Below are 7,376 nucleotides of genomic sequence, written 5' to 3'. Positions count from 1 at the left end.
TGTGATTCGCTATGTAGAAAACACTAAAGATTTGAAAAAAAAACTATTAGAAACAATAAACAAATATAGTAATGTTTCAGGATAAATAGCAATGTACAAAATCCATAATGTTCTTATACTCTAACAATGCATTTTCAGAAAAAGAAATGAAAAAAGCAATTCCTTTCTCAATTGCAACAAAAAGAAAAAATACCTAGGAATAAGCCTAACAAATCATATGAAGAAACTATACACTGAGAATGCATTCTTTTTTTTTTTTTTTACACCTACAGCACTTGGTCTTCCTAGGTGGTCTCCCATCCAAGTACTAATGAGGCCCAACCTTGCATAGCTTCCAAGATCAGACAAGATTGGGCATGTTCAGGGTGGCATGGACGTAGACAAGAAGCTATACACTGAAAATTATGACATTGTTAAAAGAAATTGAACAAGGCACACACAAAAAAGAAAGATATTCTGTGTTCATTGGTTAGAAGAATCAACATAGTTAAAATGACCTCATTACCTAAAACATTATACAAATTTAATGCAATCCCCATCAAAATCCCAATGGCATTCTTTAAGGAAACAACAAAAAATTATCAGATTTGTATGGAAGCACCAAAGACCATGAATTGACAAAGCCATCCTGAGAAAAAAAGAACAAGACTGGTGGTATCATTCTGCATGACTTCAAATTGTACTTCAAAACTTCAATAATTTAAAAAGCCTGGTATCAGTAGAAAAAATAAATACACAGACCAATGGAACAGAATTGACAGTCCAGAATTAAACCCCCATATATATGGGCAAATAATTTTCGACAAAGGAGCCAAAAACACAATGGAGAAATAAAAGTCTCCTCAATAAATGGTGCTGAGAAAATTGAAAAGACACATGCAAAAGAATGAAATTAGACTGCTATCTATTGCCATATACCAAAATTAACTCAAAATGGATCAAAATGCTGAATATTACACCTGAAACAATAAAATGCATAAAAGAAGACATAGGTACTTAACTCGTGAATCTTGGATTTACAGAGGATTTTATGAATTTGACCTTAAAGGCAAGGGAAGTCAAAGTAAAATAAGTAAACGGGACTATATCAAACTAAAAAGCTTCTGCACAGCAAAAGAAACCATCACCAAGACAAACAGGCAACTATGTGAATGGGAGAATATATTTTCAAACAACATTTCCAATAAGGGCTTACTATTCAAAATATGCAAAGAACTCAAAGAACTCAACAATAAAAAAAATCCAATTTAAAAATGGGCAGAAGATCTGAGCAGATACTTTTCCCAAGAAGACATACAAATGGCCAACAGACATATGAAAAGATGCTCAACTTCACTAACTATTAGGGAAATGCAAATCAAAACTACAATGAGTTATCTCACATCTGTGAGAATGGCTATCATCAACAGAACAAATAATATTAATTGTTGGAGAGGCTGTGGGGAAAAAGGCCCCCTTAAATGCTGCTGGTAGGAATGTGAATTGGTACAGCCACTATGGAAAACAGTATGGAAGTTCCTCAAAAAACTAAGAATAGAATTACTATATGACACAGTAATCCCTCTTCTGGGTATTTAGCCAATAAACTTAAAAACATTTATCTGCAAAGATATATGCACCCCTAATTTTCATAGCAGCATTGTTCATAGAGTCCATAACCTGAAAACCAAAGTGCCCTTCAATAAATGATTGGATTAAGCAGATGTTGTACATATATACAATGAAATATTACTCGGCTATAAGAAAAGATGAAATACTGCCATTTGTAAGAATATGGATGGATTTTGAGATTATTATGCTAAGCAAAATGAGTCAGACAGAAAAATTCGTGAACCATATGATTTCACTCACATAAGCTAAAAATAACAAACATGACGAACAGAGACTCGTGGGCACTAACAGTGGATTCGTGGTTACCAGAGGGATAAGTGGGAGGTAGATAAGGGTAAGGTGAGGCCAAATATTTGGTGGCAGAAGGGAATTTAACTTTGGGTGGTAGACACACAATGCAATATACATGTTACATATTATCGAATTGTATACTTGAAGCCTATTTGCTTTTATTAACCAATTTCACCCCAATAATTTTACTTAAAAAAAGAAAAAAAAAACATAGGTTGGTTGAATGGATAAGAAAACAAGGCCCTTTCTAATGCTGCCTACAAGAAACTCACTTCAGATTGAAAGTCACACAGATTGAAAGTAAAGACATGAAAGATTATATTGAAATGAAAACAAAAACAAACTAACAAAAAGCTGTAGTAACAATACCCAACCATACAAGTGAGAATAGACTTTAAAATAAAAACTATAACTAGAGACAAAGAAGGACCCAGTAATCCCACTTTGGATATAGAAAGAAACCCAAAACACTACTTCAAAGGAACATGTGAATCTATATGATCATTGCAGCATTATTTATAATAGCTAAGCTATGGAGGCCACCTGGGTGTCCATCAATGGATGAACTGATAAAGAAGAGATAGTACATATATACAATGTAATATTACTCAGCCATAAAAAAAGAATAAAATATTGTCACCTGCAATAACATGGCTGGACCTAGAGGGTATTGTGCTGAGTGGAGTAAAAGAGAGAAAGACAAATGCTGTATGATTTCACTTACATGTGGAATCTAAAGAATAAAATAAACAAAACAGAAACAAACACATAGATACAGAGAACATTTTGATGGTTGTCACATTGGAAGAAAGTTGGTAAAAAGGGGAAGGGATTAATAAGTACAAATTGGTAGTTATGACATAATCATGGGGTTGTAAACTATAACGGAATACAGTCACTAATGTTGTAATAAGTATGTATGGTGTCAAATGGGTACTAAATTTATTGGGGTGATCATTTCATAAGTTATATAAATGTCTAATTACTATGTTGCACATCTGAAACTAATATAATATTATATGCCAACAGTAATTGAAAAATTGAGAAAAAATATGTCAATAAAAAAATTAAAAAATAAACTGGAAAATTTACAAATATATAGAAATTTATCAAAAACACTTTTGAACAGCCAATAAATCAAAGAATAATCCAAAAGGTAAATTAGACAATCTTGAGACAAATAAAAATAAAAAATATAACATACCTAAGCTAATGGGATGCATTGAAAGCAGAGGTAAGAGGAAAATTTGTAGCTGTAAACACTTATATCAAAATACAAGGAAGATCTCAAATAAAGAACCCAATTTTACACCTCAAAAACTAGAAAACGGAAAAGAAACTAAGCTCAATACCAGAAAGAAGCAAATGACAAAGATTAAAGGAGAAGTAAATAAAATAAAGAATAGAAAAAAAAAATCTGTAGTTGGTTATTTTAAAAGACTAACAAAATTGACAAACCTTAAGTTAGATTGAATAAGAAAAATAGAAAGAGGACTCAAATAACTAAAATCAGAAATGAAAATGAGGACATTACTACTGATTTTATAAAAATAAACAGAATTAGAGGAGTTGGGAAGATGGCGGTCTAGGTAAAAGGAGGGTGCATCTCCTCCCAGGTCTGCATTGAAATTACAACCAAATTATACAATAATCAACATGGAGAATCACTTGAAGTCCAGCTGATCATAACACCTACACTGATAATATAAAGGAGTCACATTGAAGCCAGTAGTAGGGGCAAAGTTGTGAATCCAGCTGGGCCCGTACCCGCGGGTAGTGGAAGATCATCAGGAAGAGAGCAAGGCTGCAGAGGCTCTCTTGGAGAGGGCGAGGGTCCTGGTCTCATCTGGGGATTCTTTAGCCCAGGGTCCCAGTCCAGGGAAGAGGAGATTCCAATAACTCCGATTGGAGAAACCAGAGGGGATTCCAGCCATCTAGGTGAGATGGATGGAGACTGAATCCCTAGATATCCCTTTGAAGGACACGCACACTGGCTTTCTGACCTGTGGACACACCCGGGACAACGGCGATGGGTCAGAGACTTGCATGAGATCCATTCTGAGAAAGACTGCATTATCTGGAATCAGAACAAGGGCTGGCAAGGCAGCCACCATTGTGCCTTAGTTCTGCTCCCCTACAGGGTAATTTACAAACCACATCAGCTTGATTGTGCAGACCCCTCCCACAAAGCCATTAGGAAGCGCTGGTCAGAGGGGATCAGCCTGCTCCATGCAACCTGCAGATTGTCCAGGACATTTGTTGCGGGATGGCTGCCAAGCCTTGCTCTGATTCAGGGACAAGCATTCCCAGCAGGTGGATAGATCTGTGAGCCACATTTCCAATCCCAGCAGCAGCCAGTACTGTGAGTGGCATTTCTGAGATAGGGGCAGGTGGATCACTGCTGCCAACACGAATTGGTCTTGCCGTGATCTGGGACTTCCGCAGGAATGAACAGTTACCAAAGTTGCAGGAAGACTGAGGTTGTTTTGATCTGACTGCATTTTTTCTGAGACCCTGCCCCAACCTGCCCACAAATTGCCCCAGGAGTCCCATTGTCAGTGAACTGCCACAGCCCACCCCCTCCCTTGAACTACTAATCCACACAAGCAACAAGCTTTGGCTAGCACAGGGCGGACACTACAAGGAAATCAGCAGCAGGCAGACTTTTGCTGCCTGCAAGAGTTGCGATATTGTGTCCGGGGAGAGCAGGAGTCTGTGGGACTGCCCCAGATGGCAGCTGGTTGCACTGTGATCTGTGACTGCAGCAGGAACGCCCAGGCACAGAAGTTTCAGCAAAACTTAGGCTGTGTTGGCTGGATAGACCTTGTCTCCCTGAGATCCCGCTTCGCCCAAGCCACAAAATGCCTGTATCCCATTGAAAAGCAGCCTCTTGTGCCCTGCTTGGCTCTGGGGTTGTGCAGTTAGCGCAGGCAATAGACCTTGGCTAGTGCAGTGAGCCCATTTCTAGGAAAATTGTGGACAGACCACTGCTGCCTATACGAGCTGTAATATCTCTTGAGGGGATTGCAGGAGTCTGTATTGGCCTGAAGGGCCTTGAATCCCTGAACTCCTGCCCCATCCAATATACATTGATAGGCAGCTTCCTCTGCCCTGGGGTAGTGCATTTAAGCCCATGGTGGGCAGCAGTTGACCTTGCTATGAGTGGAAAATTGTACAGGGAGCCACAGAGATAGCATGGGCATGTAAACTGACATTGCAATGGCAGGACGAAATTTACTCAGTAGACCCAGGAGACTCCCGGGTTCCATGTGCCACCCAATATGCATATCACCCAGAGGCTCATCCAGTTTCAGAGACCTACAGGCAACTGATAGGCAGTGTCAGGCCTTGAGGATCACTGGTCCCTCTGTTAAACTGCCATAGGTCAGGGACGGGGGATAACTGAAAGCTGCCTACAGTGTTGTCCCTTTCACTTACCTATAGATCCAGCATAGGCAACAACCATCTGCAGATCACTTTGTAGTTCTCACAGGGTAGCCCTGAGCAATCAAGAGCAATGGCTGACCTTGGCCTACAAGGAGGCCCCCTCAAGGGGCCACAAAACCAATGCATCTGGAGGCTGGCACCAGACCACAATGGAGCAAATCCTGACTAGTTCCATTAGTGATACACAAAAAAGGTGATTGCAACAAGTGTACAAGCCTGCTAGGGAAAATCCACTCAGTGGAGTCAGCTCCCCCCACAACAACTATTGCCCTGTGGGTGCAGCCAATTTCCACAATTGGTCAGCCTGAGCGTTAATCTCACCCACTGATCTACTAACAACAATTAAGGCTTGGAAACAATGGGAGATCACACACAACCCACACAAAGATCATGTCCAGAACTCCTGGCATAAGGAATCAGGGAGAGTGTGCCATTGGGCCACACACGACACCTTCCACATTAGGCCATTTGACCAAGGCCGAGAGATGAAACATATATCCCTGACACACAGAAACGAACACAGAGAGTCTAATAAAAATGAGAAAACAAAGAAACATGCAACAAATGAAACAAAAGGAGAAAACTCCAGAAAATAAGCTAAATGAAATGGAGGCAAGCAACCTACCAGAGACAGAGTTCAAAATAATGGTTATAAGGATGCTCAATGAACATATGGGAAGAATGGATGAGCATGATGAGAATCTCAACAGCATAAAAAAAGACATAGAAACCATAAAAACAAGCTAGACAGAAATGAGGAATATAATAACTGAAATGAAGAATACACTAGAAGGATTCAACAGTAGATTGGACGACGCAGAAAACTGAATCAGTGATTTGGAAGACAAGATAGAAGAATACACCTTATCAGAACAACAACAACAAAAGTAATTAAAAAAAAAAAAAAACGAGGAGAGTTTAAAAGACCTCTGCAAGAACATGAAGCATAAAAATATCCGGATTGTAGGAGTACCTGAAGAGGAAGAGAGAGAGCAAGGGATTGAGAATCTATTTGAAGAAATAATGACAGAAAACTTCCCTAACCTGCCAAAGAAATTAGACATACAAGTTCAGGAAGCACAAAGAGTCTCAAACAAGAGGAATTCAAACAGACCTACACCAAGACACACCATAATTAAAATGCCAAAGGTCAAAGACAAAGAGAGAATCTTAAAGCAGCAAGAGAAAGACAGCTAGTTACTTACTAGGGGACCCCCATATGAGTGTCTGCTGACTTTTCAATGGAAACTTTTCAGGCCAGAAGAAAATGGCAAGAAGTATTCGAAGTTATGAAAAACAAGAATCTACAACCACAAATACTTTACCCAGTAAAGCTTTCAATTAAAATGGAAGAGGAGATAAAGAGTTTCCCAGACAGGAAGAAGCTTAAGTAATTCATATCCAACAAGCCAGCCAGCCTTACAAGAAATGTAAAAGGGTCTTCTGTAAAAAGAGAAGGGGTAAAAAAGAAAATAGCGATAACAAATATGAATAATAAAATGACAGTAACAATGTACCTTTCCGTAATCACTTTACATGTATATGGATTAAATGTTCTAATCAAAAGACACAAGATAGCCAAATGGATAAGAAAATAAGACCCATGCATATGCTATCTACGAGACCCACTTAGATCAAATGACACTCACATACTGAAAGTAAAGGGATAGAAAAGGATATTTCACACAAACAGAAACGAAAAAAAAAGCCAGGGTAGCAATAGTTATATTGCTATAAAAAAGGGCATTACATAATGAGAAAGGCATTGATAAATCAAGAAGACATAATCCTAGTAAACATATATGTACCCAATATAGAAGCACCTACATACATAAAGCAAGTATTGACTGACATAAAAGGAGAGATCAATAGTAATACACTCATAGTAGGAGACTTTAACACCCCATTGATACCAATGGAAATCTTCCAGGCAAAGAATCACCAAGGAAACAATGGACCTAAAAGACACACTAGAACAGATGGATTTAATAGATATTTTTAGAGCATTTTACCACAACACCACAAAA

General features: G+C 38.6%; 1 pseudogene; it reads right to left on the bottom strand.

The window, feature by feature from the left end:
- Positions 1–263: 263 nt before the first annotated feature.
- Positions 264–382, bottom strand: LOC112482030 (annotated as a pseudogene).
- Positions 383–7,376: the final 6,994 nt, after the last annotated feature.

Source organism: Pteropus alecto, unplaced genomic scaffold (genome assembly GCF_000325575.1).
Source record: "Pteropus alecto unplaced genomic scaffold, ASM32557v1 scaffold175, whole genome shotgun sequence".
NCBI lineage: Eukaryota > Metazoa > Chordata > Mammalia > Chiroptera > Pteropodidae > Pteropus > Pteropus alecto.
This window is presented reverse-complemented; position numbering and strand designations above follow the sequence as displayed.